The 27,294-nt window shown below is 43.5% G+C and overlaps 1 protein-coding gene across 4 annotated transcripts in view; it reads left to right on the top strand.

The window, feature by feature from the left end:
- The window catches only part of TANC2 (tetratricopeptide repeat, ankyrin repeat and coiled-coil containing 2), a 2,520,149-nt gene that overhangs the window by 1,619,390 nt on the left and 873,465 nt on the right, over positions 1-27,294 (top strand). The window lies entirely within an intron of this gene.

Below are 27,294 nucleotides of genomic sequence, written 5' to 3' on the forward strand. Positions count from 1 at the left end.
CCACAAAAAGACTTCACACCAGAATAAAAAAATAGAACTTAATTTTATAAATAAAACAGACCAAAATGACAAAATCCAATAAATAGAATGTGAGATATGAATTTTAAAAGAATGAACTGCAAAATATCGCTTAGAAGTAATAAACACCCATTTGGCATATCTGGTCGCACTGGACCAGGACAAAGTCAAAAGTTCAGGCTGACTGTGATGGAGCGCAAGCTGGATACAGGGACCCCCTGGCCCGCTGAACAAAAGTACTTTAATCCCAGTCGCGACAACGAAGATGCAGGGTGCAGCCGAGCAATGCCACAGTATCAATCCTGCAGTCGAGGTGATTCATCAATTTTCTACACCCAACAGTGGTGATGCATCGGTTCTGTAAACAATGAGCCAGTTCCGAAGTGTGGCGGTTCCAAAGGTGATGCGCTGGGTTTCTCTATGCAGTAGAGGGGATGCTGCGGTCTTTTCTATGCAGTGGTTGCAATGCAGTAGATTCGAAGTGGTGACTCTGACAGTGATGAGCTGGTTCCGAGTGCAATGCACTGGTCCTGTACCCGCAACAGTGGTGATGTCCCGATTCTGCTCTCTCAGCAAAGGATGCTTCGGTTCCGCTGTAGCAAGTCCCTTATGCCCACTTCCAATGGTTCAACTGGAGGAGCAGGGTGGTTGGAATTCTTTTATGTACCTGAACCTTCAGTTCAGGAGTCTAGTTAGTTAGCCCTTGGAGTCACTCTGGGTTGAAGTTGTGTAGGTCCAATCTTTAGCACCCAGGCAACAGAGAGTAGTAGGGCACACAGCAAGGCAGCATTTATTTCACAGTAGCAGCCCGGCACAATAGCACTCCTTCAGCACAGCAGTTCATCTTCCTGTCAGAGTGGTCACAGGTCCAGAAGTGTAATGAGTTAGTGGTGTCAGACGTCCAATACTTATACCCAGTTGTGCCTTTCAAGTGGGGTAGATGTCAAAGAAGGGTCTTTGAAGTGCACAGAGATCCTCCCTTCCTGGCCTGGCTCCAGACACAATACTAGAGGGGATGGGTATGCAGCTCTTTGTGTGTGGACAGGACACAGCCTATTCAGGTGTAAGTGTGAGGCTTTGCCCAGCTCCTCCCTTCCATCCTCTGGGGAAGACCCATTCAGTCATACCTAAACTCCCTTTGTGTGTGGGTATCTAGAGGGAATACACAAAGCCCAGCAGTCACGCAACCCATACACTGCAGTAGACATCAAATGGCTAAGAGCAGGAAAATGCCTAAACTTTCTAAAAGTGGCATTTTCAAAATTGTAACAATAAATCCGACTTTAAAGAGGATTTATCATTACCATTCCATTGGTACTAAACAGAGCCAGATGGACGCAGTCTCCTCCACCTCCTTCCTCACCCTCCACAAGCTTTGTAAGATCTTTGAATGGCTCCCTGTACCCACCATATGTACCATCACTCAAGCCCTCGTCATCAGCCGCCTGGACTACGGCAATACTCTTTACGCCGGAATCACATCACACCTCTTTAAGAGACCACAGACCATCCAGAACTCAGCAGCCAGACTCATCCTCGACCTCCCCAGACAGACCCACATCACCCCCCACCTGACGAAACTCTACTGGCTCCCTGTGCACAAGAGATGCCAATTCATGATCCTGACGCACACGTACAAAGGCCTTTACAACCAAGGACCAGCGTACATCAACAACCACCTGAGCTTCAACTGTCCCTCAAGTCTCCTGTACGCTGTCTCTTTCCCCCTCACCACACCCCTGCATCAGCAGCAGCAATAGTGGAGGTCGTTCCTTCTCCTACCTCACCACAAAATCCTGGAACAGACTCCCCATCCACCTGAGGACATCTCCCTCCATCCCTCCCTCCCTGCAGAAATTCCGAAGGGGACTCAAGACCTCGCTCTTAACTGCAATCGCGAGCAGACTGGACCTAGCACTTTGATCCCTTCACAGGTGATTAGCGTGCACTACAAATCCATGACTGATTGTCAAATCAACCTTCTCTATTAGGAATTACAGCTTATTAAATGTAATACGGAATCCTCAATTGTATCCTATGAGAGGGGTAGGCCTCACATAATTGAAAAATTAGTTTGGAGATTTTTCACAACCAGGACATATAAAACTCAAAAGCACATGTCCTACCTTTTAATTACAATGCACCCTGCCCTATGGGCTACCCAGGGACTACCTTAGAGGAGACATAAATGGGGTGAGTAAGGCTTGGCAAGGAGGTTTAAATGCCAAGCCAACATGGCAGTGTAACACTGCCTGCTGGCTGCAAGAACAGCCCTGGGACAAGGTTTAAAGGGCTACTAGGTGGGTTGCACAATCAGTGTTGCAAGCCCACTGGTAGCATATCATTTACAGGCCCTGTGTATATGGTATACCACGTTACCAGGAACTTACAAGTATATAAAACATGCCAATTAGCAATACATCAAATAAACTATGTTTAGGGGCGAGAGCACATGCACTTTTGCACTGGTTGGCAGTGGTAAAGAGCACAGAGTCCTAAGGCCAACAAAAACAAATTCAGCAAAATTGTAGGTAAGCAGGCAAATTCCTTGGTGGAAGGCCACCCTAAGGCTTTCAAGTCCCATACGTGCCCCACCCAGTTGAAAGGGGGATAGTTTCCTAAACTCCTGGGTGTTTTCTTCACGAAGGTGGAATAATCCTGAGAAACCACCATTATTGGCATGGTCTCCCAGGTCAGTGTTCCACAGTAAAGGCCATTCCCTGTAGTGAAAATTCCCTCATTGGTGTCATTTCCAGCACTGGAGATTTTGTCAGCAAAATGTTATCTGCCATGCTATCCCTATGATGAAGGTAATGGAAGATTACCCTAGATTTGTAGAGTGAGTGTGACATTTAGGGAAGTATCCACATGTCACACTTCCTACATCACAGGAAAATTATGGAAACCATAATTGAGAAACGTAATAAGCAAAGGCCAATAATGAGGAAAGCTACAGGTCAATATGGATAGACGCAAGATATGCTCAGTTAACGTGGGCAGGCTAAATGATGAGAAAAAGAGAGGTAGAGTTTATGAAATACTTAAAAATATTAATGCAGATGTAATCTGCCTGCAGGAAACGCATATCCCCTGGAGTAATAAAAGCACTCATGAGATCAGGGGATATAACCCGGCAATATGCACTACCCAGACTTCTATGATTAGAGGAGTAGCTATATATACTAAACACTGCATGGGAATGGCTGTGCGGGTAGTAGCTGATAAATAGGGGCGCTGGGCAATCACAAGATTACCCATGGAGGTGACAGTGGTGACTATATACGGGTCTAATCAGGATGATCCTAAAATTTGGGAAGCACTTGAAGTAGAGCTTGCCTCCTGGCCAGAGCCAGTGATAGTGTGTGGCGATCTGAACATACATTTAGAGGCATCAAAAACCCAAACCCAGAAATATGGTGGGAGGAAACCCAAAGTATATAGGGCATTGAATTAAAGGTAGCCATAGATTGATCGATGTATGGGCAGAGAAAATCTTGAGTGACCCTGGATATACTTATTACTCTCACCCCCATAGGAAGTATGTGCACTTGGACTACCTTTTAGCTTCATGTAAAATGATGGACAAGGTGGAAATCAAAAAAATTACCACAACGTTTACGGATCACAACCCTCTGTTGCTGGAGGTAACCGGATTTGGATGTGACAAGAAGCAGAGCGCGTGGTCATTTGACAAAAAGCTGCTCGCTAATGAAGAGTTCTGTGCCCATATAAAGCAATGGACTACAGAATTCTTTGATATCAATAGGTATATCGCTATGCGTAGGATAGTATGGGACACTTTTAAGGCTGGTCTGAGGGCAGAAGTTATTAGCTTAGTGGGGCAATGCCGGAAACAACGAAAGGCAGAGGTCGACTTATTAATAGGGAAACTGGCGGGATTGGAAGCAGAGCATGTCCAATTGATTAGTCAGGAAGACCTAATCAGGGATCATATGACAAAATTAGCTCTAGTAAAGGCGGAAAGTAATAGTTTTTTTCAGGAAAGGTTGGCCTAAATATACCAAGCCTATCGGTGGGCGATACATGAATATGGCGAGACAACAGGGAGGCTGCTAGCACTGAGAAAAAGGCAGAAAAGCGCCAGGAACAACATCCTAAAAAATAAGAATATTAATGATCAATATGTGACTGGCCTGGAAAGGATTATAGATGTTTTTGAGGAGTTTTACAGAAGGCGGTATCAAGCTGACACACTTGAAAAGAGTCAGATAGACCATGACATTAGGTGCCCAGCATTAACAAGAGTAGATGAAACTACAGCCCAGGAGCTGGACAAAGAAATTACTTTGGAAGAGGTTCAGGTGGCAATAGGGTCTCTCTCTGCGGGGAAAGCAGCAGGTCCTGACAAAATACCGGTAGAACTTTATAAAGTACTCGTACCCGAGTTTGCCCCGATTATGCACATCCTGTTCCTGGGTGTGCAGCATAGCGGGATCTCGCCCTCATCATGGCAGGGAACGGACGTGGTGGTATTCCCCAAAAAGGGTAAACCAGCAGAACTACCAACCTCATATCATCCGATTTCACTTATGTATTCCAACGTTAAGGTATATTAAAAAATTATAGCCAAACGACTACAAAGGATCATAGTGGCACTGGTATCACCTTGGCAACATGGCTTTGTCCCAGGCAGGGGAACCACAGACCACACCAGGCGGGTTATCGCAGTACTTGATATAGCAGAAGTAGAATCTAGAGAGGTGGCTGTGGTCCTCCTGGATGCGGAGAAAGCCTTCGACCGGGTATCATGGCAATATCTGTGGGCACCTTGGTAGAAAGGAGGCTTGCCCCACGGTTTGTGAGAGCTATCCAAGCTATGTATTATAAACCTTATGCCCAGCTGCAAGTAATGTCGGGTATAACCACGCAATTACTTTGCTTTACAATAGAATTAGCAGAAAACTGAATATGTCAATCGACAAAAAATAAATTATATTAAGAAAGAACACATGAAAACAAACAAGAATGCACAAACTAGCGTAGAGTCAGATATGTAGGGTGATAAGCTATTCTTTATATATAAATTCCATCATTTATATTATCACCCATATACTTTTTTTAAGCACAAAAAGGCTGCCAAAGTTGTAAACATTAAAGTGAATTCGTGAGCAAGTGACATATGTGACACAATTAGTGCGTAATATATACAAAGTGATTAGAAAAAATATATATGCATAGTAAAACAGGCCAGTATAAAGAAAGGCAATGACAATGTTTCCAGAAATGACTTAAATTCGTTATGAAACAAGGTCTTGAACTGGGCCTCAGTAATGTCGACGTTTCAACCCTATATAAGCGATCCTAGATCGTCATGCGGGTCTTCATCACGACTAAAGCTACACAATGGCAACCTGAAAAAGCAAGTACAGCACATATCAAAAATGATCCTTAATAAAATTCATGTGTTCCACATTCCACCGAGATATGGACGCAAAAATGGATAGCCATGACTCACCTAACGGACAGTCTAGGTAGGCCTTGTATTGGCATGGTGTGGAATAGAATCACTCATCCAATGGGATTCTACAGACAAAGTTGGAATAGAATAAGTTGTCTGATCATTTGCACTATGTGCAGTCACTACATGATACGAAATTATTAATCATCCATCCCCCACAGGTTGTGCAGTTCAGAATGACACCTGAAGTATGTGACCAATTCCACCCAAATAGGCATATAATGACCGGATGACCTAAAGACATCTTTAGGAAGCTAGACAGGGCAAGCGCTACATGTATGGGAACATTAATCAAGCGGAAAGATTGCTTCGCACTGTGTCAAAGGGCCCGGACCACCGCTCTGGCTCTAACCAAACATGACAGTACTAACCAATCATCACGGCCAATATAAAGTGATCAAATTGTGGAAGTGTTCAAATTAAATCTGCCACATTTTAAGTTCGCTGTTATGTAGGACATAGTTAATAGATTATTCAAGGCTCACCTTGAAGGTAAATGTCAAGGGCTGGCTATGAAGCTCAGCCGAGAGCGAAGTCAACGTCAAACTTGATTTGGGAAGAATTTTGTTTAACTTCTCCTGTGGGCGTCTATAACAAAAAACAGGACGCAAGCTTGATAGGGCGTACTGGGGGACAAAGTACCGACAGACAAACAAAATGGGAAGCCCCTCAAGCGCTCACCTTAATTTATGACAGCCATAAGCCAACGTCAAACTTGATTTAAACGGGATTGTTGTTTAAGTCCTCTGGACAGCGTCTATAACAAAAAGCCAAGACGCAAGCTTAATTAAGCGTGCTAGAGGACAAAATTAAGGGAGACAGAGTGGGAAGCCGCTAAAGTGCTCACCTTAATCAAATGACAACCGGAATGAATAACGGTGAACGCGTGAAAGCAGTAATGACTCCTGCCGTTCAACCACCTTTCGTCAGTGCTCCGCCACCGTGTTTGAAAAGCACTAGAACCCGTCGGCCAATAGTTATTGGTATATGTAAACACGTTCAAACGTGACGTGAAACGTAAGAGGCTCCGTAATGGTTGCCATGTGAACCTAGCAGCTTGAGAATGATCGTATCAGCCCACACGTCTATAAGTGACGTAGGACGTTTTGCCGGGAAGAGTGTTGTATCCGTTACTAAGCAACAGAAATTGCAAACTGAAACCCGACCGCGCAACCGATCAAATCGGCATAACAATGTATGCCATCATGGGAAACTTTAAACAGACAATGTGTTGTAGATCTCAATTGGGTTAGGCAAACACTTAAAGAACAAATAAGCACAGAGAGCAAAATCGTTCCAATAAAGTTTCAACATTTGAACAAAAACAAGTTGTGATGTCATGGCATTCTTAAATACAATTCGATTAGGACATTCAGGTAAAAGAGGCAATTCTAAGTGTTGGAAACCAACAAATTTAGGACACACAAAGTTTTACAGTATATATCTCTTAAAGGAAAAACACCTAAATTACAGTGCAATACATTTAAAACTCAGATATGGTCCTTAGGGTACATAGCGTGTTACAGTGCACAGATCCTGTGTCAGTATACCCAATGGGAGCCTAACATAATCAGAATATCAAAACAAAAGCAGACCATATTTATGTGGTACCAATAAAAATGATGATGAGGGCCAATCAGATCGTTAGATTTGACAGTAATGAATCATAATTGGCCCATCTGTTTAGAAATCTCCTCAAGCTCATTCAGACCATGTTGAACAGTATTCAAAGAATGTATCCACCTACACTCCTTTCTCTTCAGGATTGGTATAATGGACCCACCTCTTGGAGCTGGACTTACTTTTTCTAGCACCCACCATCTGATGTCTTCTGGCTGATGGTTCTGAGAGAGAAAGTGATCCACCATGGGGGCTGCTTGTGTTTTACATCTAATACGGCTCATGTGTTGGAAATCCTAGCTTTTACCTTTTGTGTGGTTTGACCCACATATAATAGGTCACATGGACAACTTATCGCATAGATTAGATTAACACTGTTACAATTTGTAAAGCACAATGATTTGTATGTTCTGTTATGGTAAGTGAAGGAGGAACCCTCCACCGTCAACAGACAGGCTTTACAGCGGCTGCATTTGTGATGGCCTGTAATTGGAGCCAGACCCAGTTGGTCTCTGAGTCCCAGAGATTTTGGTGGCTCAAGGTATGCTTTGACCACGTTATCTTTTATGCTCCTGCCCCGTTTAAAGGCAAAAAGCGGTTCCTCAGTGGTTGGAAGTTCACTGGCCACGAGATTCCAGTATTTTTTCATAATCTTCTTCATCTCGTTGCTTTTAGTATTGAACGTAGTCACACATACAATGTTCTCAATTCTTGGTGTTCTCTTCTTAACTTCTAAGAGTTGGTCCCTAGGACAATACCAAGCACGTTTACGTGCGTGTTTCAGTAAACCCTTAGGGTATCCCCTCTCCTTTAGACGACTGGTAAGGATCTCAGTTTCCTTGAAGAAATCAGCCCGTCGTGTACAGTTCCTTCTCAGCCTGAAATATTGACCATACGGGAGATTATCTCTCAGACTGCGTGGGTGATGGAAATCGTACTTGAGGAGGGTATTCCTCTCTGTGGGTTACGATACAAGTCACAGAATAACAATCCATCTTCAACTTTGAATGTTAAATCCAGGAAGTCAATTGTTCTATTGTTATTCACCATAGTGAATTGAATATCGCCAGATCTTGCATTGAGCCATTCATGGAACCTCTCGAGTTCCACCTCAGTACCAGACCAAATCATTATAACGTCATCTATATAACGTTTCCAAACCATTATTTGGTTGATAAAGGGATTTTGATGACTATAAAGGTGTTCTTCATATGCATCCATATAGATATTAGCCCAGCTGGGCGCATAGGTGGCCCCCATCGCAACGCCTTTGCATTGATAGTAGAACTGCTTCATAAAAATGAAATAGTTGTACTTCATCGCAATTTCCAAGAGACCAATTAGGAAATCAGTTGGTATCCAATGCGGTCTTATCCTCCTGTCAAGAGTCGTTCTAACCCCCTCAAGAGCCTCAGCCTGGGGAATAGAGGTGTAGAGCGAGGATACATCGAGAGTGACGAGTAATTGAGTTTGGATGTCAAATGGTTGTCCTTCCAACAGTTGAATGATGTGCATTGTATCTCGCACATATGATTTGGTCTCAGGAATCCATGGTTGTAAAAAATAATCTACAAACTGGTTGAGTGGTTCCAGAATAGAGCCACAACCAGAGACGATTGGTCTACCTCGTGGCCAGTGAACTTCCAACCACTGAGGAACCGCTTTTTGCCTTTAAACGGGGCAGGAGCGTAAAAGATAACGTGGTCAAAGCATACCTTGAGCCACCAAAATCTCTGGGACTCAGAGACCAACTGGGTCTGGCTCCAATTACAGGCCATCACAAATGCAGCCGCTGTAAAGCCTGTCTGTTGACGGTGGAGGGTTCCTCCTTCACTTACCATAACAGAACATACAAATCATTGTGCTTTACAAATTGTAACAGTGTTAATCTAATCTATGCGATAAGTTGTCCATGTGACCTATTATATGTGGGTCAAACCACACAAAAGGTAAAAGCTAGGATATTCCAACACATGAGCCGTATTAGATGTAAAACACAAGGAGCCCCCATGGTGGATCACTTTCTCTCTCAGAACCATCAGCCAGAAGACATCAGATGGTGGGTGCTAGAAAAAGTAAGTCCAGCTCCAAGAGGTGGGTCCATTATACCAATCCTGAAGAGAAAGGAGTGTAGGTGGATACATTCTTTGAATACTGTTCAACATGGTCTGAATGAGCTTGAGGAGATTTCTAAACAGATGGGCCAATTATGATTCATTATTGTCAAATCTAACGATCTGATTGGCCCGCATCATCATTTTTATTGGTACCACATAAATATGGTTGCTTTTGTTTTGATATTCTGATTATGTTAGGCTCCCATTGGGTATACTGACACAGGATCTGTGCACTGTAACACGCTATGTACCCTAAGGACCATATCTGAGTTTTAAATGTATTGCACTGTAATTTAGGTGTTTTTCCTTTAAGAGATATATACTGTAAAACTTTGTGTGTCCTAACTTTGTTGGTTTCCAACACTTAGAATTGCCTCTTTTACCTGAATGTCCTAATCGAATTGTATTTAAGAATGCCATGACATCACAACTTGTTTTTGGTCAAATGTTGAAACTTTATTGGAACGATTTTGCTCTCTGTGCTTATTTGTTCTTTAAGTGTTTGCCTAACCCTATTGAGATCTACAACACATTGTCTGTTTAAAGTTTCCCATGATGGCATACATTGTTATGCCGATTTGATCGGTTGCGCGGTCGGGTTTCAGTTTGCAATTTCTGTTGCTTAGTAACGGATACGGCACTCTTCCCGGCAAAACGTCCTACGTCACTTATAGACGTGTGGGCTGATACGATCATTCTCAAGCTGCTCGGTTCACATGGCAACCATTACGGAGCCTCTTACGTTTCACGTCACGTTTGAACGTGTTTACATATACCAATAACTATTGGCCGACGGGTTCTAGTGCTTTTCAAACGCGGTGGCGGAGCACTGACGAAAGGTGGTTGAACGGCAGGATTCATTACTGCTTTCACGCGTTCACCGTTATTCATTCCGGTTGTCATTTGATTAAGGTGAGCACTTTAGCGGCTTCCCAATCCGTCTCCCTGAATTTTGTCCTCTAGCACGCTTAATTAAGCTTGCGTCTTGGCTTTTTGTTATAGACGCTGTCCAGAGGACTTAAACAACAATCCCGTTTAAATCAAGTTTGACGTTGACTTATGGCTGTCATAAATTAAGGTGAGCGCTTGAGGGGCTTCCCATTTTGTTTGTCTGTCGGTACTTTGTCCCCCAGTACGCCCTATCAAGCTTGCGTCCTGTTTTTTGTTATAGACGCCCACAGGAGAAGTTAAACAACATTCTTCCCAAATCAAGTTTGACGTTGACTTCGCTCTCGGCTGAGCTTCATAGCCAGCCCTTGACATTTACCTTCAAGGTGAGCCCCGAATAATCTATTAACTATGTCCTACATAACAGCGAACTTAAAATGTGGCAGATTTAATTTGAACACTTCCACAATTTGATCACTTTATATTGGCCGTGATGATTGGTTAGCACTGTCATGTTTGGTTAGAGCCAGAGTGGTGGTCCAGGCCCTTTGACACAGTGCGAAGCAATCTTTCCGCTTGATTAATGTTCCCATACATGTAGCGCTTGCACTGTCTAGCTTCCTAAAGATGTCTTTAGGTCATCCGGTCATTATATGCCTATTTGGGTGGAATTGGTCACATGCTTCAGGTGTCATTCTGAACTGCACAACCTGTGGGGGATGGATGATTAATAATTTCGTATCATGTAGTGACTGCACATAGTGCAAATGATCAGACAACTTATTCTATTCCAACTTTGTCTGTAGAATCCCATTGGATGAGTGATTCTATTCCACACCATGCCAATACAAGGCCTACCTAGACTGTCCGTTAGGTGAGTCATGGCTATCCATTTTTGCTTCCATATCTCGGTGGCATGTGGAACACATGAATTTTATTAAGGATCATTTTTGATATGTGCTGTACTTGCTTTTTCAGGTTGCCATTGTGTAGCTTTAGTCCTGATGAAGACCCGCATGACGATCTAGGATCGCTTATATAGGGTTGAAACTTCGACATTACTGAGGCCCAGTTCAAGACCTTGTTTCATAACGAATTTAAGTCATTTCTGGAAACATTGTCATTGCCTTTCTTTATACTGGCCTGTTTTACTATGTATATATATTTTTTTCTAATCACTTTGTATATATTACGCACTAATTGTGTCACATATGTCACTATGTCACTTGCTCACGAATTCACTTTAATGTTTACAACTTTGGCAGCCTTTTTGTGCTTAAAAAAAGTATATGGGTGATAATATAAATGATGGAATTTATATATAAAGAATAGCTTATCACCCTACATATCTGACTCTACGCTAGTTTGTGCATTCTTGTTTGTTTTCATGTGTTCTTTCTTAATATAATTTATTTTTTGTCGATTGACATATTCAGTTTTCTGCTAATTCTATTGTAAAGCAAAGTAATTGCGTGGTTATACCCGACAGAACCATTGTACTTTATATAACTTATACCCAGGTTCTGAGGGACACAGGGTCACCCCATTGTTTATGAAATACAGCTGCAAGTAATGGGCAATACGTCTAGTGATTAGGTGTCTCAGTGAATGTAAGGGTCACCTACAAGGTTGTCTGAATGTCTGTATTAGTATGGCAGTTGGAATCTAAGTGGTTGTATGGGTGTGTGAGTGAGCACATGAGTGGTGTATGGGGCATTGATTGGTTATATGAGTATAAGTGTCTGACTACCTGTGTGGGTGGGTGAGAGTGTGTGTGACTGCCTGTATGGAAGAGTAAGTGGGTGATTCAGTGACTATGGGTTAGTGAGTGAGTATGTGAGGGGCTGTATGTGTTAGTGGATTTGTCAGTGGTATATGGGTGAGTAAGTGGGTATGTGAAAGACAACATGGGTGAGTGATGGAGTATATGAGTGACTGAATGTGAGAGTTGCTATATGGGAGAGTGTGTGCTTGTGTCAGTGACTGTATAGGTGAGTGAGTACGTGTTAGTATCTGTATGAGTAAGTAAGTGGGTATGTGTGTGTGACTATGGGTGAGTAAGTGGCTGTGTGATTGACTCTATGGGTGAGAGTAGGTGAATAAGTAGTTTTAAGGGCGACTGACTCAGTGTGTGAATGGCTGTATGGGTGTATGAGTGGATATGTCAATCGCTGTAATTGTGAGTGAGTGGCAATATAGGTGAGTGGATTTGTGTGTAGATCTATGAATCAGTGAGCGGGTGTGTAAGTACTGGTATGGGTCCGTGAATGGGTTTGTGAATGGTTGTGTGGGTGTATGAAAGGTTCTATGGGATGTGAGTGGGTGCATTAGTAATGTAGATAATTTAATCAGTGATGTCATTTGAGATTAACTGACACAACATTATGTAATAAATATCAATGTAAAAAATATTGAGTAAACAATATAGACAAAAATATCGACTCCTATACTTAAATAGATAAGTACAAAAATATTGGCAAAAAATATTGATGTAAAAAATATAGATGTATAATATAAGATAATATATATTAAATATGTTGACAATTAAATTTAATGTTAACAAAATAAAATACATTTAATATACATTGTAATAAAATATAACAAATAAACTTAATAAAAAAAGATAAACACACAAAAATAATTATTTATACATATATATTTACTTTAAAACAATTAATAAACTATTATTTTTAATTTGTTAAAGTTTAAAAATATATAGAAAATAAAAATATATATCAATTTCAAATATAAAAAAATTAAAATCTATAATAAATGAAAACATGAAACTATAAAAAAATATTTAAACTTACATTTCACAATACAGTCAGTGCAACAGTAAGGAAAGTGTTGGATAGCGGAGGGGTACAATTTACTATTCCCTCTCCAGTGAGTTCAACAGTAGGGAAAGTGTTGGATAGTGGAGGGGTAAAATTTACTATTCCCACTCCAGCGGGTGCAATAGTAGGGAAAGTGTTGGATAGTGGAGGTAGAAGCTAGGAAATGATCTAAGTGTGCATGGGTTTTGTGCGCCGCTGGGTAGAACATGTAGTCCCGTTCATCGGGGTATCGTAAAAGCCATACATCTCATAGCCCTCAGTCAGCTAGCTAGGCCAGCCCCTCAGGAGAGAAAGCCCCAAAGTGTCCTGTCCTGTGCCCCGAGCGGTCCATCTCCCAGTCCATGACTGTGTTAAAATCTCCTCCCACCAAGACGGCCTGGTCTGGTGACTGTAAGACCTTGGCGAGAGCGTCAGTGATAAAGGTCTCCTGTTGTTCATTGGGAGCATTTAGTGAGGCTATCGTTAAGTGGAATGTGCCTATTTGAACCCGGACAACTAGCAAACGGCCCTTAATCTCCTGACGGGTAGTACGCAGGATCGCTCCTTAGAAACATCTGGAGAACAGCATTGTCACTCTCCCTCTCTTCCCCCTCCCTGACGACCAGAATTGGCGAGGGAATCTCCTAGAGTGCATTCTGAAAGTGTCATGTGTGAGCAGATGTGTCTCCTGAAGTGGACAGATATCTCCTTGTGCGTGTTCTAAAAAAGACAGAATCGCTATCCTCTTAGTAGTGTTGTTAAGGCCTTTTACAGTGAGGCTAAGTAATTTTATCTCCATGTTCTCAGGTTTGGAGAGGATCAAGCAAATGTAGTCTGGGGGAGTGAAAGGATAAATATGACTGTATCGGGACCAGACAAGTAGGAAGGCCATAGCTCTTGGTGGCATGCCGTCTCGCCCACCTGTAGTAGGTCGGAAGGGGATCCTGCTAACAAAACCCCAGAACCACAACAAAACATGAAAAATAAGAACATATTGTCCAGAAAGTATTTCAAGACTTGGAAGTCCGGGTACTTGGGGGTTACCAAGGTACAGCGAGCACTCCCGCCAGCCCCCCCCCCCCCCTCCCCCATATGATAGCAACCCTTTTGCCAATGCACTGTACCTTATGAGGGGAAGTCACCATCAGGCTTGCTCTCGCCAGAGAGGGAATGCAGAAGTTCAGAATGTTCCCTGGCCATGGTGGCCGAGTCTGGGCGGTGGGGCATTGGTCTCGGGACCCGCCTGAGGCCCTGGTCGCTCCTGCCCTGGATTTTCTCATCTTTTAAGGGTTGTTGGGAGTCTGAGTCAGGAATTTTGAGGTTGAGAATCTTCCAGGCCTCTGTGAGGGAACGCAACTGGTATGATTTGCCATTCAACTGGAAGACGAGGCAAAAAGATGGCCCCAGAAGTATGAGATGCCTTGAGAGCGAAGGTGACCAGTGACAGGCTGGAGTTATTTCCGCTTAAGAAGGGTAGAGACCACCAGGTCCTGGTATAGCTGGAGTGAGTAGCCGCAGAATTATGTTGTCTGATCAGATCTGGCAGCCCTGAGGATGACGTCTTTCTCAGTGAAGTTACGGATACAAACTAAGATATCCACAGGGGGTGAGGTGATGCTCTGGGGGGCCAACTCTCTGAGAACGGTCTACCTTGGTGCTGGTCGGTGCGTTGTCTCCTTGGATGTTAATGAATAGGGCCTGGACGTAGCCCTCGAGGTTCATGCTTTCTGCACCCGTAGGGACCCCCCCCTGATGCAAATGTTATTCCTTCTTGATTTGTTTTGCAGGTCCTCTGCATGGGCCTGGATATCTAATTGCTGGTCCTGCAAGCGAATAATTGCCTGCTGTAGTTACTCTATTTCTATGCCCCTAGATAGGGAGCTCTCCTCCAGTGCCACCACTCTCTACCCCACCTAATCGATGTCTCGGCGCACTTTCCTGAGCTCCACAATAAGATCTTTTTAAACTTTTCGTAGGTCTTAACGCAGAGAAACGAACAGCGCCTCCAGAAATTCACGGGTCACTGTCTCTCAAGGTTGTCGCAACCACCAAGTGCTTGGAATCATCCGTGGGTGTTTTTTCTTGCTGCGGATCCATTGTGTTCTTAAGTAGCAGATCTTTAACATATCTGTCTTTCTTGCCTTTTGTTGCAGCCATGGCACCCTTATCTTAGACCCAGGGGCCTAAAAAAAGTGCAAAATGAAAACCAGGTGGAGGCTCTGGGTGTTGCCCACGGCAGGCCCCAGCCGGGGTGATGAGAGCGTGGAGGCACCTGCTACAGAGACAAACCAGCGATCCTGTTCCTGATGAGACCCAGGTGGCAGGCCAGCAAGATCAACGCTCCCCTATGTCCAGGGGAGGCTTAGGACGATGACCCCTGTGGGTCCTATTCTAGCGCAGAACGTGCAGTAGTTGACGGCCTCCCCGAAGCCCACACAGCGTTGAAGAAGTCAGGCCACAAGGGGGAGCGGCCAGTGCACGAGGCGTAGAGTCGGGGCAGGCAGGGAGGTCCACTGCCCGGGATGCACACAGGACAGGCCTGACTCCCAGAGATAGGCCCCTTCACAAGGGAGGGCTCTTACGGTTTCATCAAGCCGTCAAAGGACTCCAGAGGGTCGTGCAGACAACAGGTGGGCCCTCGGGCCAGTGCCATCCCCCCCCTATCAGAACCACAAAAGAGAGACTGGGGACTGAGCCTTTTCTGACTCCCCTTCAAATATCTGAACTCACAAAAAAAGACAGAAGGACTAAACGAAGACTATAAAGAGGGCCAAGAATGCTATCCCTATTCTGGGTACAATTTTCTTGTCCCTGTTTGTTTGATAGAGATAGTCAATTCTCCGGGGAACACTTTTCCCTCTCACAATCTTTCCTTATTTTTTCCTCCCTCACCCCCTAAAAAATAGCACTCCGGCCAGTGTGTTGGTCTGCACCTGGACGTTTGCAGCGGTCCTATGATGAAGCATGCCACTGCATAGTAGGTGAGGGCAGTATTAAAAAATTCTTGAATTTTCTCTTTGTTTTTCCCTCATTTGACTATCTCTATTGAACGAACAGGGCAGGGACTAGAAAATGTTACCCAGAATAGGGATAGCATTCTTGGCCCATGGTGGACTATGACACTCTGAAACAAAGACTCTATGAAGCCGGCATAGAGAGAACTGCTCCAGACTAGATTGTGTCCTACCTTTGAAACAGAACTAATGTTATCCATACCCCACCTTTCTTGTCCCAACCATACTCCACAAAAGCAGGGGTCCCTCACGGCTCTATGATCTCGCCCATGCTTTTCCACATCTACAAGAAGTCATTACCGGCACTGATCAATCAATTTCACCTCACGTGCTATAACTATGCAGATGACATGCAAATACTCCTTCAACTGGAATGCCCCAAGACATTCAAAAATCCCCAATTTTCAGTTATCTCAGAGCCCTGGATCAGTGGATGACTTGGAGCCATCTCAAATTGAATGCTTCCAAAACGGAAATACTCACGTTTGGCGATTGTAAACATTATGACCCGCTTGCCGCCTGGCCTGATGAACTGGGATCACCGCTTAAAGTATCGAAGGAAATAAGAAACCTCGGAATGACCATGGACTCCAAGCTATCGGTGAATGCCCAAGTAGACAAACTAGCAAGATCAAGCCTTGTCACTATGAAAACGCTGCGACAAATTTTCCCTCATTTTGGATTTCCACACAAGGTCCAAGCTACCATCCCCCTTGTTCTGTCCAAACTCGATTACGCCAATAGCCTCTACCACTGATCACCTTTAACAACCATGAAAAGACTGCATCGGATTCAGAACTCAGCTGCCAGACTACTCTTGGATATCAAACCGCGGGACCACATCTCACCTGCCTTGAAAGCCCTGCATTGGTTACCAGTTGCCAGAAGATCCACGTTCAAGCTACTTTGTATCACCCACAAAGCAATACATGGAATGGAACCGCTCTTCATCAGCAATAAAATCACCAAACGCATTCAACAAAGGAACCTCCGCTCTAAAGGGGCATCTTGCCTCAAAGTCCCAAGATACAAGAAAAAAACCATGGGTGTCGTATCCTTCTCTGTTCAAGCAGCCAAACTATGGAACTCTTTACCCTCCAACATAAGATCCACCGACAACCACCTTAACTTCAGAAAATTAGTCAAGAATTGGCTGTTTCCCACATAAGCACCATACGCAAACAGAATTTTACAGCATATCCCTCTGTATATAAGCATTTATTTTCACTATAGATATGTACCTATCTTTGTGTATTGCTTTGTATAACCATGTAGAATAATTATGTTGTTAAAAAATAAATAAAAAAATGTGGTCTCCATGTACTTGCTTCCATTGTGCATCTATGTACCTTCCATGTACTTGGATCTGTGTGTCAGTTACTTTTCTCCTGAACAAGCATATCCAATGCACTACCCTATTTCTCATCCTGTACCTCTATCAATATCTTTAATCTACATATACTTACCTCCTTTATGCATCTATATATTCAATGTACTTATGGATCTATATATTTATCACTTTCTTCTAATTTAGCATTTCCAATGCACTACCCTATTTCTCAGCTTATACTTCTCTCAATATATCTTCTAGCCCAACTTTCTGACTTATCTCAGACTTCTTTCTACTACTCTTTCCAATGCAATACCTTATCCCTCACCCTATACATCTGTCAATATATCCTCTACATCCACTTTCTCATTTATCCCAAACCCCATAGCACTACTATGATGCCCAAAATAACCCTTTCTAGACTCACTCCTACTCTACTCCTCCTTGCATCATCTGACACCTCTTTTACTATACCGATCCCCCGAAACAAACCTTTAACTCTTCCCTCTGACTTTTCCCCTACAAAACCCCTTTTTACTCATCCAAAAGCCTCCTCCCACTGCTATGACCTCCAAAACAAAAATCCAAATCCTTCACTCTTCTATCCCTCCACTATCCTTTTCAATCAGAATAACAGACTAACATGTTCACTTCTCAAATTCCATATTCCACTATACTAATTCACCACTAATCCTTTATAAGTTCCAGAGTAGCGTGCTATACGCCAATAGAGCGTTTCAACACCACATCAGGGTTACAAGCTCTATATTAATGCAAATCTTTTTCCCTTTTCTGCCCCTCCACAACCCTTCTCAATGCAAATAATTGACTAACATATCCACCACTCAAATTACTTTCATGTTTCACCATACTAATTCAACACTAATCCTCATGGTTTCCAGAGTAGCGTGCTACTCGCCAAAAAAGCGCTTCAACACTCATCAGGGGTAACTGGTGCTATATGAATGCAAACCTTTCTTCCCCTTCTATCCCTTTGCTGTCCTCCTCACTCCACATAACTGACTAATATCCACCACTCAAATTACTTTCATACCATACTAATTCACTACTAATCCTTTATGGGTTTCCGGAGTAGTGTGCTACTCTCCCCAAAATAAAAAAAGCGCTTCAACACCCCATCAGGGGTAACAGGCGCTATATAAATACAAACCTTTCTTCCTCTTCTATCCTTCTGCTATCATTCTGAATCCAAATAACTGACTAACCTATCCACCACTTAAAATTACTTGCATGATTTACTATACTAATTCAACACTAATCCTCTATGGGTCCTTGAGTAGCGTGCTACTCGCCGAAAAAGCACTTTGACGCCTCATCAGGGGTAGTAAGTGCTCTATAAATGTAAGTACAATACAATGCAATTATAAGGTCCCAAAGGTGAGACCTAGGCGCTGGGGTGGAGGGGTACACAGCGCCGTTCAGCTGAATAGAGTCTTCCTGAAGGTGTTCAGGGAGAGGGCGAGCATGATGTCTGCTGGTAGCTCGTTCCAGGGCTTGGCTGCAATGTGAGATAATGATCTTGGGCCTGCTCTGGCTCTGTGGATGCTTGGGGCTTCAGCCAGTGCGAGGTTGGCAGATCGGAGGTTTCTTTAGGGTATGTGGAAGTTTATTCTGTTGTTGAGGTATTTGGGTCCGTTGTTGTGTAGGCATTTGTAGGCGTGAGTGAGGATTTTGAAGGTGACTCTTTTCTCCACGGGGAGCCAGTGGAGTCTCCGCAGGTGTCGGCTGATGTGTTCGTGCCAGGGGATGCAGAGGACGAGTCTGGCCGCGGTGTTCTGTATTGTCTGGAGTTTGCGGAGTAGGGACTTGTTGATGCTGACGTAGAGCACGTTTCTATAGTCTAGTCTGCTGGTGATGAGTGAGTGGGTGACTATCTTCCTTGACTCCTGGGGGGTCCATTTAAAGGTCTTTCGGAGGATGCAGAGGGTGTTGAAGCAGCTAGAGGTGCCGGTGTTGACTTGTCGGTTCATGGCTAGTGATGAGTTGAGTATGATGCTGAGGTTTTCGGCGTGGTCTGTGGGGGTCAGTGGACATTTTCGAGGGCGGTGGGCCACCAGGTGTTGTCCCATGCTGAGGGGGTGGTTCCAAAGACGAGGACTTCTGTCTTCTCGGCATTGAGTTTTAGGCATCTGTTGGTCGTCCAGACTGCGACTTCTTGCATTCCTTGCTGGAAGTTGAGTTTTGCAGTGGTGGGCTCTCTGGTGAGGGAGAGGATGAGCTGGGTGTCGTCGGCGTAGTATATGATGTTGAAGTTTTGTTGTTGAACAATGGCTGCAAGGGAGGCCATGTAGATGTTGAAGAGGGTCGGGCTCCGGGATGACCCCTGTGGGACTCCGCAGGTGATTTCCGTGGGGGCGGAGAGGAAGGGTGGTAGTCTGATCCTTTGGCTTCTTCTGGTGAGGAATGATCGGATCCAGTCCAGGGCAGTTCCTTGTATCTCGGCTTGGTGTAGTCTGGTGACTAGTGTGCGGTGAGAGACGGTGTGGAAGGCTGCAGACAGGTCGAGGAGGATGAGGGCTGCTGAGTGGCCTTGGTCCAGGAGGGTGCGGATGTCGTCTGTGGCGGCTAGTAAGGCAGTCTCAGTGCTGTGGTTGATTCGGAATCCAGATTGGGATGGGTCGAGGATGGCGTTTTCTTCGATGAATCGTGTCAGTTCCCTGTTGACTTCTTTCTCTGCTACTTTGGCTACGAAGGGGATGAGCGTGATGGGCCAGTAGTTCTTGAGGTCGGTGGGGTCAGCCATGGGCTTCTTGAGCATGGGCCTGACTTCTACACGTTTCCAGTTGTTGGGAAAGGTGCCTGTTGTGAAGGTGCTGTTGATGGTCCGTTGCAGTTCAGGTGCAATGGTGTCCGTGGCTCTGTGGTAGATATGCGGGGGACAGGGGTCGGTGGGTGACCCCGAGTGGATACTTTTCATGGTTGTGGCGGTGTCCTCGGTCGTGATAGGTGTCCAGTTGGAGATGATGGGCTGGCTGGTGTCTTGGGGAGTTTTCGTAGAGTGCTCTAATTTTGAGGTGGAAGTAGGTTCTAAGCTTGTCGCAGAGGTCTTGGGATGGTGTGATGTCTGTGGCTTCGCTGCGTGGGTTGGTGAATTCCTGAATGACACTGAAGAGTTCCTTGGAGTTGGTGAGGATTTTGTTGTGGATGAAGTTTCTTTTGGTTATGCTGATTTGGTTGTGGTAGTCCGTCATGGCGACATTGTAGGTGGAGTAGTTATCTGTTGTCTTGGTGTTCCGCCAGTTCTTTCCAGGCATCTGCAAGTGCGCCTTGCTTCTTGGAGATCGTGGTGAACCAGGCGGCTTTCCTGGGGCGCAGTTTGCCAGGGTTGCGTAGCGGGGCGAGCTCGTTTTCACAGTTGGAGATCCAAGTGTGGAGTCCTTTGGCTGCGGTGTTTGCATCAGATGCCCAGGTGGGGTTGTCTCAGGTGAGGGTGGAGTGTAGTTGTTCATCGGTAACCTTGCTCCAGTTCCTTCGTGGTGGGCGGGGGTATTCATCTCTTGACCACCGATACTTGCATTCGAGAGACAGAGTTTGTGATTCTAGGTAATAGATCCGCTAGAGCAGAGGTCTTCAAACTGTGGGGCACAACCCCCAGGGGGGCCGTGAAGTCCTAGGAAGGGGGTTCCAGATTCCCCAGCTTCACTTGTCCCTGTAAAAAGACAGCCGTCCTTGGACGGCTAATTGAGATCGTTATCAGCTACTTGCCTGAATGAAAGGCAAATGCACTGGTAATTTGCAAGTGTAAAGGATGCTTGGGAGCAGTTCTGGCTCTTTGTGAAGACAAAGATGTGTGTTTTTGTTAGTTGAAGTGCAAAGAGTTAACTACTGGGCTGGGAAGTTCTTGCTTTTAATTTTAACTGCATTTACACAGGCCTTAGTGCCCCTAAAGAGGTGTTGAAGGAGGGACAGTTATGTAAACAAGTATTGAAAATGCAATAGGTCTCGCTCTCGTTTAAGTTAAAGCAATTCTGTTTGTAATTAGGTTGCTTTTTACCTTTGCTTTTATTAGTGTTTTTTAAACTTTCATGTACACGTGCATATGTATGCATACATGTATATGTATGCATGCATTTATATTTGTATTTATATAGATATGCAGATTATATATATATATATATATATATATATATATATATATATATCCAAGCGAAGAGTCTGACAAAAAAGAGCGCCTCCACCTTGCGGGTTGGGGCCTGTCTCAGGTGTGCCAGACACCTCCAATATTCCACAGGACAACACGCACTCCCTCTACAGCGTGAAAACAGGCCAACTCCAATCGTGCATCTGAGTTTCTTTATTTGAGGCAAGATAAAGGTAGGCATTACGCGTTTCAACTCATGCGAGTCTTAATCATATGCCACTGTGTGTTTGGCGGGTTCGTTAGATTTTAAATAACGTGACTCATAAACATTGAAAAAGGACAAATGTCCGCTTAATCACAGTTTTTAAAGGGGCAGTCAGTTAATATATTGATGGATTTCTCGTAATGTTTTTACAAGCAGCAAAAGTAAGTACCATTGTTTAAATTTCAGTCTGGTTCAATCCTTTGAACAAAAGTGTTCATAAATACATGTTCCACTCTGCTGCTTTTGTCGTTTTTGTAGTCACAGTACCACAGTTCCCATAATGCTCCAAAACTGACCTTTGTTCCCCACAGTTCATTATTCAATGTTTGCTATTGGCAAAACTTCAATCGTTCCACGGTGCTCCGAATGCAGACACTGCTTTAAACGGAAAGTTCCATAAGACGGGCACAGTGTTTCAAATGACATCCTGCTACCACCAAAATAACTTACAGCTTGTGACTTGCCTTTCGAACTGGTATCCTCATAGCACGAAGTGCACAGGGAAATCCCTTCTGCATACCCTGGCTGTCAAAAAGTTCAATCACCAAGTTGCGGAGGGCCTCTGAATGCGGCCCTTCCATCAAGACTCCGGTCATGTTCCATATCGCAGCCGGTGGGCACTCTTTACATGAAATCCAAGCGAAGAGTCTGACAAAAAAGAGCGCCTCCACCTTGCGGGTTGGGGCCTGTCTCAGGTGTGCCAGACACCTCCAATATTCCACAGGACAACACGCACTCCCTCTACAGCGTGAAAACAGGCCAACTCCAATCGTGCATCTGAGTTTCTTTATTTGAGGCAAGATAAAGGTAGGCATTACGCGTTTCAACTCATGCGAGTCTTAATCATATGCCACTGTGTGTTTGGCGGGTTCGTTAGATTTTAAATAACGTGACTCATAAACATTGAAAAAGGACAAATGTCCGCTTAATCACAGTTTTTAAAGGGGCAGTCAGTTAATATATTGATGGATTTCTCGTAATGTTTTTACAAGCAGCAAAAGTAAGTACCATTGTTTAAATTTCAGTCTGGTTCAATCCTTTGAACAAAAGTGTTCATAAATACATGTTCCACTCTGCTGCTTTTGTCGTTTTTGTAGTCACAGTACCACAGTTCCCATAATGCTCCAAAACTGACCTTTGTTCCCCACAGTTCATTATTCAATGTTTGCTATTGGCAAAACTTCAATCGTTCCACGGTGCTCCGAATGCAGACACTGCTTTAAACGGAAAGTTCCATAAGACGGGCACAGTGTTTCAAATGACATCCTGCTACCACCAAAATAACTTACAGCTTGTGACTTGCCTTTCGAACTGGTATCCTCATAGCACGAAGTGCACAGGGAAATCCCTTCTGCATACCCTGGCTGTCAAAAAGTTCAATCACCAAGTTGCGGAGGGCCTCTGAATGCGGCCCTTCCATCAAGACTCCGGTCATGTTCCATATCGCAGCCGGTGGGCACTCTTTACATGAAATCCAAGCGAAGAGTCTGACAAAAAAGAGCGCCTCCACCTTGCGGGTTGGGGCCTGTCTCAGGTGTGCCAGACACCTCCAATATTCCACAGGACAACACGCACTCCCTCTACAGCGTGAAAACAGGCCAACTCCAATCGTGCATCTGAGTTTCTTTATTTGAGGCAAGATAAAGGTAGGCATTACGCGTTTCAACTCATGCGAGTCTTAATCATATGCCACTGTGTGTTTGGCGGGTTCGTTAGATTTTAAATAACGTGACTCATAAACATTGAAAAAGGACAAATGTCCGCTTAATCACAGTTTTTAAAGGGGCAGTCAGTTAATATATTGATGGATTTCTCGTAATGTTTGTCGACAAAAGCAGCAGAGTGGAACATGTATTTATGAACACTTTTGTTCAAAGGATTGAAGCAGACTGAAATTTAAACAATGGTACTTACTTTTGCTGCTTGTAAAAACATTACGAGAAATCCATCAATATATTAACTGACTGCCCCTTTAAAAACTGTGATTAAGCGGACATTTGTCCTTTTTCAATGTTTATGAGTCACGTTATTTAAAATCTAACGAACCCGCCAAACACACAGTGGCATATGATTAAGACTCGCATGAGTTGAAACGCGTAATGCCTACCTTTATCTTGCCTCAAATAAAGAATCTCAGATGCACGATTGGAGTTGGCCTGTTTTCACGCTGTAGAGGGAGTGCGTGTTGTCCTGTGGAATATATATATATATATATATATATATATATATATATATATATATATATTACCTACTGGCGGTCGCCAGTAGGTAGTTATAGTTAGGACCACGTTTCCATAGGAAATCCGCAACATTCTATTTTGAATAACTTTGGCGCCGGTCGACGAATCCTCGCGAATCTTTCAAAATAGGTGGGGCGCTACGCTCCGCTCCTACCCTGAAAGTCTCGGGGGGATTCGTCAAGCGGGGGCTGAGATAAAAGGGGGGTCCCAAAACGCGTTTTTCCCATGCATTTTTCCATAGGACCTTTAGACACAGCTACAGCCCGAACGGCTGAACAGAATTACTTGAAATTTGGCAGAGAGGTAGCCATAAGGTCAAGGAAGTGCCTTTTGCAGGTCTGGTGTAAATCTGTTCAGTATTTCCTGAGAAAATAGCATTTAAAAGCATATATATATGTGGGCGGAGCCTAACCACACATCTCATCCTGAGATCTGATTGGCTGTCAGCACTTCATCCAAGAAGTGTTGGCAGCCATCTTGGGACCAATATACATGATAGCACCTCATTAAAAAGCATTGCAGTTAATAGAAGGTTTTAAGACTTTAGTTACATTATAAATCATTTGTTGATGGTACCATACTCATTTTAGGAATTGTGGTATGTTCTAAGGTGATTTCACCATGTGAAAAAGCCTTCTGCTGGGATATCATGATTGAGAGAAAAATATGTTCTCATGCTTTTACCACAGAGGTTTGGAAGGTGATCTATAAACTAAACTGAGAGCTTATTTTCTGTAAATTCACATTATCTTTCTCAGTCATGTGAGAATGAAGTCTGACATTCTCAGTAAAACATGTACATCCAACAAGGGCAGAGACTGTCAGTTGATTCCTTTGTGTTCTACTGCAGCTTCCCAGAGTGTTCCAAAGAACTACTAGAGCGCTAACAGTCCTACCTATGATAAACGTATGGCACACCTGAAGCCATCTTGCTTGGAATAAAGTGGTAACTCTTAAAACATTTAATTTCAAAAGGAACAAAATGAGGGGGTTCATTTTTCCATAAAAAGTATGATTAGTGCTGCAGAAAGAAAAATTAGGGCACATTTTGAGTGACTTCTCAAATCCTCTTCTATTTCATTAAAAAATTCTGACATGCAGACTGAAACATGCACTTTCAATACCAGCAGCAGTTTTCCCTGGTGAGCAGTAGCTTTACTACAGTGATCTAATGAGCAAAAAGAGTGCTAACATTCTGAATTTATGGCAAATGTGTGACACATCTGAATGCCTTCTTGATGGAATCAAAGTAAAAAACTGAAAGTATTTCCTACTGAGGAGACTGCAGTAAATGAGGAAATTAGGAAACTTCATAACAAATAAGTCTCCCAAGATGGCCACCAGAGACAAAAGAGCCCAAATGTAGCCCAAATATCACCCAGATGTAGCCCAAGTATAGCCCAATGACAGAATGTCCCAGAATGTTCTTAAAAACAACTAGAGCGCTTACTGTCTTCATTATGACAAAAGTATGGCACACCTGAAGCCATCTTGATTGGAATAAACTGGTAACACTTAAAACATTTAATTTAAAAAGGAACACAATGAGGGGGTTCATTTTGCCATAGAAATTATCATTAATGCTGAAGAAAGAAAATGAGGGCACATTTTGAGTGACTTCTCAAATCCTCTTCTATTTCATTAAAAAATTCTGACATGCAGACTGAAACATGCACTTTTAATACCAGGAGCAGACTTCCATGGTGAACAGTAGTTTTACTACAGTGATATAATGAGCAACTAGAGTGCTAACATTCAGAATTTATGGCAAATGTGTGACATATCTGAATACCTTCATGATGGAATCAACGTAAAAAACTGAAAGCATTTCCTACTGAGGAGACTGCAGTACATGAGGAAATTAGGAAACTTCATAACAAATAAATCTCCCAAGATGGCCACCGGAGACAAAAGAGCCCAAATGTAGCCCAAAATCACCCAGATGTAGCCCAAATATAGCCCAATGACAGAAGTGTGCAAAACACTTATTATTTAGTGTTTTTGCAGTGTTATATAGTGCAGACTTGTCAGGTATTGGAGTGCTTTACATGAGCATTGGTTACATCACACAAGCACAAATTCATTTTGGTTGTAGACATGGGGAGACTAAGTGATTTGTCCAGAATCACAGAATGTCGAGCTGAAGCAGAAACTTCAACCTGGTTCCCCAGTTGCAAAGTCTGCAGTTCTGGAAGTAACACCACATCCTCTCCCCTAAGTGCAACATTTAATCAAGTGGTCAACTGGATAAAAAAAACATAAAGATAACAAATAATTTAAAAGTGCTTTGTCGCTATTTGAAAACTCAGAAAATATGTCCTTATTTTAGTCTTTTAGAGCACTAACCATAATTTTGATGCCAATAAGACCCTCTCATATATGTAATTTCTAAAGGAAATGCTCTAGGTATTACAGTTTTGATTACATCAAGATGATGTCAGGCGTTCCACACTTTTGTAATAAATATAGAATGTTAGCAATCTAGTTGTTCATTGGGATACTGTTGAGAGGCAAAGGCCAGGGGCACGGACTCTGAAAATTGAAGGCAGGTAGGAGAGTGCAAAGGCAACAATTTAACCACACTGAGCAGGCAGGAAGGGCCGTGGAAGCACAACAGACTATGGAGGGCAGTGGAAAGGGGGGCTGGGGCAACAAACCAACAATACAGGACTTGCAAGAGAGGCTGTTGGAGGGAAGATCTATTACGGGTCAAGGAAGCTAGAGGTGGTCCCCAGAGCCCCGGGAGCCACCACAGAACTGAGCAGGAGAGTGAGTCAGGGACAAAAGGGGCACCTTAATTTGAGCCGGGGTGCCTAGGAACGCTTGCTCCAAAAATGCAAAGTCTGCAGTTCTGGAAGTAACACCACATCCTCTCCCCTAAGTGCAACATTTAATCAAGTGGTCAACTGGATAAAAAAAACATAAAGATAACAAATAATTTAAAAGTGCTTTGTCGCTATTTGAAAACTCAGACAAAATGTCCTTATTTTAGTCTTTTAGAGCACTAACCATAATTTTGATGCCAATAAGACCCTCTCATATATGTAATTTCTAAAGGAAATGCTCTAGGTATTACAGTTTTGATTACATCAAGATGATGTCAGGCGTTCCACACTTTTGTAATAAATATAGAATGTTAGCAATCTAGTTGTTCATTGGGATACTGTTGAGAGGCAAAGGCCAGGGGCACGGACTCTGAAAATTGAAGGCAGGTAGGAGAGTGCAAAGGCAACAATTTAACCACACTGAGCAGGCAGGAAGGGCCGTGGAAGCACAACAGACTATGGAGGGCAGTGGAAAGGGGGGCAGGGGCAACAAACCAACAATACAGGACTTGCAAGAGAGGCTGTTGGAGGGAAGATCTATTACGGGTCAAGGAAGCTAGAGGCGGTCCCCAGAGCCCCG

This window comes from Triturus cristatus, chromosome 1_1 (genome assembly GCF_964204655.1).
Source record: "Triturus cristatus chromosome 1_1, aTriCri1.1, whole genome shotgun sequence".
NCBI classification, from domain to species: Eukaryota; Metazoa; Chordata; class Amphibia; order Caudata; family Salamandridae; genus Triturus; species Triturus cristatus.